The sequence below is a fragment of the Gopherus flavomarginatus genome, chromosome 16, assembly GCF_025201925.1.
Source record: "Gopherus flavomarginatus isolate rGopFla2 chromosome 16, rGopFla2.mat.asm, whole genome shotgun sequence".
NCBI classification, from domain to species: domain Eukaryota; kingdom Metazoa; phylum Chordata; order Testudines; family Testudinidae; genus Gopherus; species Gopherus flavomarginatus.
In genome coordinates, this window is record NC_066632.1 from 4,397,132 (window position 1) to 4,409,471 (window position 12,340).

Genomic DNA, 12,340 nt, shown 5'->3' on the forward strand with positions numbered 1-12,340 from the left:
GGGACTTGAGGAGCCGAGAGCTTCCCCAACAGCCAGGGCTCCTGCCCCACTGCCTACAGCACCCCCTGCTGGGAGAAGCTGGGAGCTCCCCCTTCCCACACAGCCAGGGCTCCTGCCCCACTGCCTATAGTGCCTCCTGCTGGAAGAGGCTGGGCAGAAGGAGCCAGCCACTCGACCTCTTGTCGTGGTCTCAGGGAGATGGAGCTGGAATCCTGGTGGCACCTCACCACATCCACCGGACCTATTTCCTGGGGAGATAGAGCACAGCATGGAACTGATTCACTGACAATTCATCCTCTTGCCCTAACTCACTCGCCCCCAGAGCTGTGGGCTAGAACCCAGGAATCCTGGTTCCCACTTCCCTTCCTCTGACCCTTAGCCCAGAGTCTCATCCCCAGCACCTTCAAATAGAACCCAGGAGTCCTGACTCCTCCTAGTCCAGTGCTCTACCAAACCAGATCGTAAACCAGACCACATTCCCTTGGCCAGAATCCAGGAGTCCCACCTTCCTGCTTGACTCACTAGACTCCACACACCTTCCAGAGCTGGGTCTAGAACCCAGCAGCCCTGAAGTCCCAGCCCCCCGACACACGTTACACCATTAGCCAAGGCCCCTGCCCCCTGGCTAGCCCCGTGGAAATGTGGCCCCAGCCTCATATGATCTCAGCAGATATATTTGGTTCCCACATCTCTTCCTGTCGAAGCTGCACACTAGGGACCGGAGATGCAATCCCTGGGCTGGTTCACTCCCCACCGCCCCCATCGGTTCTGTTCCCGTAGCTACCAGCTTGGCAATGATCAGGGCTAATGAGTTTCTGTAAGAAGCTGGCAGCATAACAAGCCTGAGAATGATGAGAACCAGGTGGCGAGCAGCTGGGGAAGCAGGGCTGCTGGCTGAGCTGTCGCTGTGATTCGCACTAGCTAATTGTGGTTCTCACTCTGCATTGGTTTGACCCAGATCCACCAAGGGCCCTGGGTGCCCAAGGCCCTCCATGTGGGAGGTTCCAGTCCTCCCAAAACACACACCTGAAAAAGTGAAAGGATTTCTGAGCTATGTGAGATTTGGGGGGATGCCTCAGTTTCCCCTGTTGAAGCTGTTCCATTGTGGATCTAATTCAAGTACCCCTGGAGCAGAGGGGGCTGGCCCCTGGTTTCCCACCTGGGTGCCCAAACCACCAGTCTAGAGAGTCATTCTCAGTCTCTGTGACCCAATGGCTCTTTAATGATTTAATCCAGGGGTTCTCAAAGTGGGGGGGTCCCCCATGGGTTATGCAGGGGTCCGTCCCTTAAGCCAGGGCCGGAATATGTCAGAAAAGTGTTCTGGCACTTCTGATGCGTGGTGGACCCTTTTTTGTCCTCAAACAGCACCGTGACCTTGCACACTCTGTGTGTGAGAGGTCTCATTGGCAGGGGCCTTCTCTCGCCGGCGGGGGCATTCTGGCAGTACCAGGACTGAAAGTCAGTCAGATGCCAAAGGGATCTTCAGCAGAAAAAAGTTTGGGAACTGCTAGTGAATCAAATGCATCAACCCAGAGGCGCTGACTTTCTAACAGGCCAGGTGATGACATGCATTTTGTCTCACATCTCACTGGCTGAGTCTGTTGTCACTCTGTAGCCCACGGCAAGGGGTCGGGAAGCATCTCTCTTGCTCACACAGTCTAATTAATCTCACACTGGTTCCCTTCCACAGCTGGAGACAGAGCACAGGAGTCCTGACTACCAGGCCCCTACTCTAACCACTAGACCCAACTCTCCTCCCACAGCTGGGGACAGAATCCAGGAGTCCTGACTCCCAGCATTCCCTGCTCTATCCACTACCGCCCAAGATTCGGCTGAGGCGGCTGCATGAGAGAGGAAGTTGTTCTCAGAAGGCAAGGGGGAGTAGGAAAGAGGGGGTGGGGAGAGGGGGTTTTGGGTGAAAAATAGCATGAGCAAAATTCCATCCTCGGACCTGGCCCCCGGGCTGCGGTTGGGATTCTCAGAACGGAGCAGACCAGGGGCTTTTGGCGCCCGGGCCATGTTTATCTCTGCCCATCAGGCCGCATCTCAGGTGCATGCTGCTGGGCCCTGGCCTATTTAGAGACAGAGGAAGCTGAGGTCAGAGCTGGTTGGGGCCCTGAGCTTGGGTGGGGAGTGTACATGCCGGAAAACATAAACAAACAATCAACAACTTGCATGCCCTGCACCTTGCAGTTAACACACCCAGCAGTGCTAGGGCATTACCCCTGCTTTAGCTATGAGGAAACTGAGGTCCAGAGCCACTCGCCCAGGGAGTCAGCAGGGGCAACAGGAATCAACCCTACAGGTCCAAAGAGCCGGGTGAGCTGAGCATCACACCCACTGTACCATCCTTCCCCTCTGCTGCACCAGCCCTGCTCAGTAGATAACCAGAAGGCATTGAGATCAATCTGTAACAGCCCCCAGGCATCCTGGTTTAGTTGGGGATTGGCCCTGCTTTGAGCAGGGAGTAGGACTAGGTGACTTCCTGAGGTCCCTTCCAACCCTGATATTCTCTGATTCTATGATCAAGCCTTCGCAGCCTGGTACTGCTTCTCTTCCTTGTTGCTCAGATCCCAGGGTGGCACAGGCAGCTGGCATTGCAGCCAGCGCCGGGCCCAGCCTCAGCGCCGTCCAGCTGAGGAGCACAGAGTACTGAAAAAAAAGACCAAACCTGCCTCTCCTCCACAGGGTGGGTATTATCACTCCAGCCTTACAGATGGGGAAACTGAGGCACACAGCCAGGAAGGGACTTGCCTTAGTGAATCCCTGGCAGAGCAAGGAATAGAACCCAGGAGTCCTGACCCAACAACACCCTTCGTCTAGCCCACTAGACCCCACTCCTCTCCCAGAGCTGGGAACAGAGCTATGGAGTGCAGACTCCCAACCCCTGCCCCCTGGAGCAGGTGGTCTGGGGCTCGGAGCTGGACACGGCTGCCTGGTATCTTATTGTCACATGTGCTGCGGTAGTTTGCCAGCTCTCAGGCCGTGCCCTCTGCCTCCCGGATGAGCTGCCAGCCTCAGCCGCAGTAACCCGACTGCGAGTGCTTCTGAATCTCAGAACCCATAAGGGGATAGTGGGAGAAGGCCCTGGCATGACTGCAAAACCCAGGAGATGTGATCTGGCTGGCTGGCACGCAGTGAGGGGTAGGTGCCACGGATTCCAGGATGTAGCACTTCCACCAAGGGGTAGTGCATGCGCTGTTACGATCTTTTGTGGATCCTCCCATCTTTTAGAGCGTGCAGGGGTTCTGGGTGTGTAACAAACTCCAAAGATCCCCACCCAGAATGGATCCCAGAACTCCTGACTCCCAGCGCCCACCCATTCCATCTAATTCCCCTTCCCAAGCTGGGAATGGAACCCAGGAGATCTAGCTCACAGCACCCCTGCTCTAACCATTAGATACCACTCCCCTTCCAGGGCTAGGAATGGATCCCAAGTATCCTGACTCCCAGCCCCCCCCACTTTCACCACTAGACTCCACTTCCCTCCCAGTGCTGGGGATAGAACCCAGGAGTCCCAGCTCCCAGTCCCCCCTTCTCTGACCATTAGACAGGGCCAGCTCCAGGCACCAGCAAAGGAAGCAGGTGCTTGGGGCGGCCAATGGAAAGGGAAGCACGTCCGGGTCTTCGGCGGGAATTCGGCGGCGGGTCCTTCACTCTGTCTCGGAGGGAAGGACGTGTCGCCGAATTGCCGCTGAGGAACGAAGTGGCGCGGTAGAGCTGCCGCCGATCGCGGCTTTATCTTTTTTTTTTCTGCTTCGCTGCTTGGGGCGGCAAAAGAGCTGGAGCCGGCCCTACCGTTAGACCCCACTCCCCTTCCAGAGTACAACCAGGTCCCTCTTCGTCAAGTTTGTGAAGGGACTGCTCAGTGCAACACAAACTAAATCCATGCACAGGAATTGCAGGTTGGGAGCTTGCTGCTTTGTTGAACCACATCACAGCAGCGTGGGTGTGGTGGGGGGACCACCCTCTAACTAAACAGGAACAAAGGGAGAGGTGGAGCATGGGGCTAACCCATAATACTCTGGGTCGCCCAGTTAACCCCTGGATGATCACTTTACTGGTGCAAGGCACGGCCCTCCCCAGTGGGATTCTAGGTATACACTTCATGCAGCTCGTTTACTGACGCTCCAGGCGCCAGTCCTGGGACAGAGGTGGGCACAAACAGTGCTCAGGCCAATCTGAGATTTCAGACCAAGCACCAGTGCCTGATCCCCATGAAGGTATCCAGCATGGACTCTAGAGAAGAAGATTTAAGGCCTGGGCTACACAATGTTTTTGTACCCATATAAGTATATTACGGTAGCACTTAGAAGCCCGATTGATGGACCAGGACCCCATTCTGCTGGGCGCTGTACATTATTTATTAGGTGTATTATGGTAGCACCTCGAAGCTCAATCTCATAGACATATAAACTTTACGGTCAGAAGGGACCATCATGATCATCTAGTCTGACCCCTCTGGGCAGCACAGGTCACAGACCCTCACCCACCCACTCCTCTAGCAGGCCCCTAACCCCTGGCTGGGTTAATGATCCCCTCAACTCTTGATCTAAAGACTTTAAGTTACAGAGCAGCCACCATTTGCACTAGTTCAAACCAGCAAGTGACCTGTGTCCCATGCTGCAGAGGAAGGTGAAACCTCCCCAGGATCTCTGCCAATCTGGTGGGGAAAGTCCTGCCTCACCCAAAATAAGATGATCATTTGGCCCCCTGAGCATGTGGGTGAGACCCACTAGGCAGACACCCGGGAAAGACTCCTGTGGAGTAACTCAGAGCCCTCCCTCCCGAATGCCATTGGAGGTGACCTCATCAGATCACCCCTGTGAGCTCAGTCGTGAAGCCAGTTTGGTTTGTTACACTTGCCGTGGGAGGCTGGTCCACTCCTCTGATGGTTAGAAACCTTTGCCTAATTCCAGGCCTAAATAACTCCCCCCTGGTGTTTATCCGTCTGACTTATTTATACAGAGCAATCAGAGCTCCTCTCAGCCTTGGTTTGGTTAAACAAGCCAAGCGCCTTAAGTTACCTTTCATCAGGTAGCTTCTCCATTCCTCTCATCAGCCTAGCAGCCCTTCTCTTCACCTGGTCCAGTCTGAATACATCTGCCTTAAACATGGGAGCAGGACTCCCTTGTGTGCACATTGTTTATTAGGTGTATTACGGTAGCGCCTAGGAGACCCAATCATAGATCACGACCCCCTTGTGCTGGGTGCTGTACACTATTATGTGTATTACGGTAGCACCTGAGAGGCCCACCACCCCACTGAGCTGTCACTATACAAACACTGATCAATAATCCCTAGCTCTTATCATCCTTAGCTTTCAAAATGCTTTACCAAGGAGACCAGTATCATTATCCCTATTTTACAGATGGGGAAACTGAGGCACGGGGAGGGAAAATGACCTGCCTAAGGCCACTTAGCAGGTCAGGGGCTGAGCAGAGAAGAGAATCCGGGTCTCTTGAGTCCCCATCCAGAGCCCTACCTGTAAGGCTGTGCTGCAAAAGGGGTAGGGATATGATTTGTTTACTGCTATGGCAGAACAAGACCCAGTGGCTGGATGTTGAAGCCAGATAAGTTCCAGTTAAAACAAGGCAAATTTTTACAGTGCATATGATTAACCAGTGGAACAAACTGCCAAGAGAAACGGGGGATTTTCTGTCGCTGGAGATCTTCAGATCAAGACTCCGTCCTTTTCTAGAAGATGCATTAGCCAAAGATACAAGTTATTGGGCTCAACCCAGTGGGGCTGGGTGTACCACTCTGGCCCGTTACACCGGATACCAACTCGGATGATCTAACGGTCCCTTCTGGCCTTGAAATCGATGGATCAATCCAAACCCCTAGTATGGCTGGAGATAAATTGCTATAAAATTTTTTCATATCCCATCCCATATAGGAATAAACTAAACTGGTACAAGCACCTTTACACTGATATAACTGTGTCACACTATGTGGGGGCGGCTTGTATCTGTAACTATAGTCTGCTGTAGTTAAAGAGCCACAACTTTTGCATACAGACAAGTGCTTTGAGAGCTACTGATGAAAAGCACTAGATAACCACTAGATCGTAATTAATAATAGCCTAATAATAATAATTGTTATTATTAAGGCCAAGAGCAAACTCCCCAGCTGTCTGGCAGATCAGCCCAATGGTCCACCTAGCCACATATCCAAGAGTGACCTTGCAAGCAGCCCTCCTTAGTGGTCACTGGTGGGGCACCTGCCCCTAATATCACCCACTCCTGACTGCAGCATTTGAGCCCTGCTAGGTACACTGTGTTAGCATTGAGCATGTTGCAACCCCTGTGGGCTTTAGATCCTCCCATTTGCCCATTTTGCTCCAAAGAGGAAGGGGTTTCCTACATCGGCCTCCCCTCTCTAGCAGCCTGGCTTGGAATCCTGTCCGGGGCCACAGAGAAAAGTTTTGAGGCTACTTCCTAAGTTGTAAGGGGATGTTGTAAAAGTGGTGCTTAGCTGGGCCGGATTCAGGACAATTGACTGATTCTGTTCAAGAGTGGGCCAGGGCTGGGACAGCAGGGGCAGAGCTGAGAAATCCCCCTGTGCCAAGCACAGCAGGCCACTCATCGATGGCTTTTTCACTTTAACGATGGAACTGGAGTGTCCTCTGCTGGAGCTGAGGCCCAGCTACAAGTTATCCTGACAACTCTGTAGAAGGGAGATAAGGTGGGTGAGGTAATATCTTTGATTGGACCAACTGCTGCTGGCGAGAGAGACAAGCTTTCAAGCCACATAGAGCTCTTCTTTCCGTCTGAAGCCACATGATGGGCGCATTAAGCCCTAGGTGATCCTAAACTGCTGTTGTGTGGCTGTATAAACAGCTGCTGCACTCCACCTCACAGCCAGCTGTGTTTCAGCGTCAGATGAGGTATCCTTGTATAAACAGTCTCTGTGCCACACCCCAGAGGTGGCTGCACCTCAGCACAAGATGAGGGATTCCTGTATAAACAGCCGCTGTGCCTCACCTGGGAGGCAGCGGCATCTCAGCACTGGCAGAAGAAGCCATGGATAAACAGTTGTCACATCCCATCTCAGAGGCAGCTGCATCTCAGGGTCAGATGAGGGAATCCCTGTACAAACAATGCTGCATCCCACCCCGGCTACAGCTGCAACTCTGTGCTGGGTGAGAGATTCCTGTATAAATAGCTGCTGCACCTCACCCCAGAGGTGGCTGCATCTCAGTGCCAAGTGAATCACAATGGCATCAAGTGGCAGAGAGTTCCACAGATTAACATTCCATTGTGTAAAAAAGCATTTTCTGTAATTCATTTCAAATGTTCCACCTTTCCATTTTATTAGTTCCCTGCTTGTTCTTATACCATCAGAAATTGTACACTGGAGCAGCTTTCTCTGTACCATCCATTATTTTAGTACTTAAAGAGAAGGATCCCTATATACAGCCCATGCTCCTCACTCCAGAAGTGGCAGCATTTCAGTGTCGGGCAATGGATCTCTGTATAAAACAGCCCCCAGATCCCAGCCCAGAGGTGGCTGCATCTCTGCATGGGGCAACAGATCCCTACATAAATGCCCACTGCCTGCCTCCTACCCCCTTAATCTTCAAAGAAGCATTTGTCTCTATCCCATCCACTATTTTATACCACTCCAGCAGTTCAAGGCAAAAGTCTCCTCTTCACAGCTGATCAAAACATGCCAATTATTTTTTATGGGAACTTTGGGGTGGGGACATTTTCTTTTTTCAAATTTCTCACTCATTTAAAAAAATTTTTTGATGAGAAAAAACCAAACATGAACCCCGAACAAATTCCATTTTTAAATAACAAAAGTTATTAAAAATGGCCAGTTTTCAGGGAAAAAAAAGATTTTCAAGCCCCCCCCCAGACTATTTTTAAACAAACCCTCCACCCCAGATTTTCAGGATTCCTCCATTACATTTTTTCTCCCCAAAATACGGACAAAAAGCTGTGTCAAAAATGTGGACAATTTTGCAGAAAAATTAGGGAGAAATGTGCATTAAAAAGGCGGGGGATAGTGTCAAAAATAAGAAAAAATTTTAGGGTGAAAATTGCAAAATAAAGGAAAGTTTTTGATGAAAACCTTTTCACCAGCTCGCACCCAGCGTTGCCTGGTCCCTCTTACCCTACAGTGCCCTCTAGTGCCCCCCAAAGGTATGGCATTGACTCATTGCAGGTTGCTGTCACTGGCTATAGCGCCTACTAGTGTTCCATGGAAGGTATTGCATCCATCTACTCTCCCTCTTATTGGTCTGGGTGAGGACCGTGCTTTCAATAGGTTGCAACAACTTTGCAGCCCGAAAGCTTTGCAGCGGAGTAAGAAAACCTTCCATTGTCAAACACCAAACTTTTTCCTTTTCCTAAACCAGAAGAAAAAGCCTGTGACTCACGTCAAGACGAGACTCCGGCTGACCGCGCCCTCCCACCTCTTGCCTTTGAAATACAGGCCAGGCTGTGAAAGAGGAGGCCGTTGGCAGGGCAGGGGGAGGTGGGCTTTGAAGTGGCACCTCACAAGATCCCAGGCGCTAATTGCACAACTGTAAAAAATATTCATAGCTATAAGCCTGACTCATAGCTGGAGGGGGCTGTGTGCTACTTTCGCTATTGCAAAGCACAGATTGCCAGCTCGGAAGGCTGCAGTGAGGAGACAGCACAAGCTAACAGATGCCTTGGATGGTGGGGATCTCTGAGCTGGGAGCACAATGGCCGCTAAATCCATCCCTGCAAACAGCCCTGAGGGGCTGCTTCTTGGTTACTCTGGTCCTGGGCTTGTGGAGGGTTAAGAGAGCTTTAAACCATCTTTGAGTTCCCTGGTTGTTATCTGTATTATCGTAGCACCTAGGAGCAGCAGCCACGGACCAGAACACCCCATGGTGCTAGGACCTGTACATTATTTATTAAGTGTATTACGGTAGCACCCATGCACTCTCATCACAGCCCAGGACCTCACTGTGCTAGGCACTGTATGCTATTTATTAGGTTTATTATGGTAGCTCCTTGGAGCCCCAGTCATGGCTCAGGACCCCCGTGTACAGACACAGTCCCTGCCCTCAGAGAGCTGACAATCTAACTATAAGGCAAGGGAGAGATGGACACAAAAAAGGAATCCCTGAGACTCTGTTGGCCCCTCTATTCTTTAGGCTGTGGCTGGTACTTGGTCTAAGTTAGAGCAGCCTCAGGGCTGCCCTAACTCATGCTCATCACTCTCCACAATGTCCTCCTATGAGAAGCAGAGAAAAGCCATGCCCCTGAGTCCTCCCCTCTACCAGCTCAGCACCACCCAGAGAGGCAGCATTGTCCAGGAGGTGGCTCTACCCATGTCCTTTATAGAGCCTTAATGCCACTTATGCCCTTAGGATTCCTTAAGCAAGGGGGGCTGTGTCACGTGCCACCGAGTCCCTGGCAAAGACACCACAGGTGCTGAATTTTATTTTTCCTGGTGGGTGCTTCACCCTGTGTTCTGTCCTGAGGCCCCACCCCCACTCCGCCCCTTACCCTGAGGCCCACCCTCACTCCTCCTCATCCCACCTCTGCTGCTCCTCCTTCCCTGAGGGCCTCCCCGTCTGCCGCTTGCTGCTCTCCACCCTTTCCTGAGCACCTCCTGCCAGCTGCCAAACAGCTGATCGCTCCCCCCACCGAACAGCTATGGCTGGTGTGTGCTGAGCACCCACTATTTTTTTCCCGTGGGTGTTTGAGTCCTGGAGCAGCCACAGAGTTGGCACCTATGAAATCCCCCCCCCCGCCCCTTTCCTGCACATTTAAATCTCCAGAGTCGTAGACAGATAAAAAATGACTTTGGTGTCTAAACTTGAAACCTGGGGAGGAGCAACAGTGTTGATCTCTCCCAGGGCATGCGAGTACCTGGATCTGAGAGGAATTCACACACCGGGATGTGCCGGACGAGAGACTTAATGTATGGCAGGGTAAATCAGCAGGGCCCTCTGGCACCCTCTAGTGGCAGTGCTGCTCATGGAGGACAATGAGCCATAGACTCATACTCAGAGATCCTGGGTTCAATCCCCCTGCTGACGGCCACTGTGTTACATTAAATAAAGCCATGGATTTCAACACAAACTCAGCTGTGGAATCACCTCAGCTTGAGCTCCACCGTTGTCTCTCTTGTTAACACACAGTGCCTTTTAGTGGCTGAATGAGGTACTGCAGGCAAATGCATCAAGAGGGCCACAGCACGTTGCAAGCTTCTGTTGTGGATACGGTGTGAAGAGGGAGATGATCGTGTCTTGTCCTTGCTTTTTGGGGGGGGGGGCTCGTGTCCCAGTTGTACCTCTGAAAATCTCCCAAGCAGCTTAGAGTGGTAGGTGAATAGTGAGATGGATGAACAAATGGATGGCTAGGTGGATAGATGGCTAGAATGGATAGACAGCAAGAGGGTGAATGGATGGACAGACAAACAGAGGTGGAATGAGGCCCTGACAGAGCAGGGTGGAATATCTGCTACTTTGTTTTTTTTCAACCTGGGGCAATCAGGGAATTTCCTTGCAGGGAGAGAGGTGCCAGTTAGTCACTAAACTACCAGCAGACCATGCTCAGACCTTCCCAAGGGCAGCCAAGCTCCTCCTTTTGCAAAAGACCCAGCTCCTGCCAAACAGGCTGAAGGGAAAGCTCTTAGCAGCACCAACCCTATAGCTAGGGCCCTACCAAATTCACAGCCATGAAAAAGCATCAAGGACCGTGAAATCTGGTCTCCGCCCGTGAAATCTGTATAATATAAAGTAAGAGCACATAAAAGACCTTTCACAGGGGAGACCAGCATTTCTCAAATTGGGGGTCCTGCCCTGTCATAAACAGACAGTTAGGGGTTAATGCCTCTTTTACCTGTAAAGGGTTAAGAAGCTCAGTAAACCTGGCTGACACCTGACCAGAGGACCAATAAGAGGACGAGATACTTTCAAATCTTGGTGGAGGGAAGTCTTTGTTCGTGCTCTTTGTTTTGGGTGTTGTTTGCTCTTGGGACTAAGAGGGACCAGACGTCCATCCAGGCTCTCCAAATCTTTCTCAATCAGTCTCTCATGTTTCAAAATTGTAAGTAATAGCCAGGCAAAGCGGATTAGTCTTATTTTTGTTTTCTCAACTTATAAATGTCCTTTTTTTTGCTGAGAGGATTTTACCTCTGCTTGCTGTAACTTTGAACCTAAGGCTAGAGGGGGTTCCTCTGGGCTATACGAATTTGATTACCCTGTAAAGTATTTTCCATCCTGATTTTACAGAGATGATGTTAACCTTTCTTCTTTAATTAAAAGCTTTCTTTGTAAGAACCTGATTGATTTTTCCTTGTTTTAAGATCCAAGGGGATTGGATCTGGACTCACCAGGGATTGGTGGGGGAAAGGAGGGGGGATGGTTAATTTCTCCTTGTTTTAAGATCCAAGGGGCTTGGATCTGAGTTCACCAGGGAATTGATGAAGTCCCTCAAGGCCACCCAGGGAGGGGAGAGTTTTGGAGGGGGACAGGAAGTGCTCCAGACACTGAAATTTCTGGATGGTGGCAGAGTTACCAGATCTAAGCTAGTTATTAAGCTTAGAAGTGTCCATGCAGGTCCCCAGATCTAAGCTAATAATTAAGCTTAGAAGTGTCCATGCAGGTCCCCACATTTGTACCCTAAAGTTCAGAGTGGGGAAGAAACCTTGACATGCCCCAAAAGGGAGCTGCAGGCGGGTCACAAGGTTTTTATAAGGGGGTCGCGGTATTGCCACCCTTACTTCTGCGCTGCCTTCAGAGCTGGGCGGCCAGAGAGTGGCGGCTGCTGACTGAGGGCTCAGCTCTGCAGGGAGCCATGCAGAAGTAATCGTGGCAATACCACACTATGCCACTTCTGCGCTGCTGCTGGCAGGGTGCTGCCTTCAGAGCTGGACTCCCAACCAGCAGCCACCCAGCCAGCAGCAGCGGCGCCCCTACCCATACACGAAGTATGCAGCTGCGTAGGGCACCAGGAAATTCCTGGTGCCCTACGCAGCTGAGTGCTGCTCCAGCCCCTGCTCCACCCCAGCCCAGCCCAGTCCCCACTCCACCCCTTCCCCAAAGCCCCCGCCCCTGCTCCACCCAAGCCCTGCCCCCACTCTCCCAGGGTCAGGCCTGCACTCACCGCCGGCGGCGAGAAGTGCAGCGACCTGGAACCGCTTGGCGCCACCTGTGAGTGCTGGGGGGAGGTTCTCCCCCTGCATCCCAAGCCAGCCCCCACCCCAGGGAGGGGGGCTGCATAGGGCCCCAGAATGGCTAGGGATGGCCCTGTGCAGAAATAAGGGTAGCAGTATCACAACCCCCGCCTCCGCACACACACAACTCCTTTTTGGGTCAGGACCCCTACAATTACAACACCATGAAATT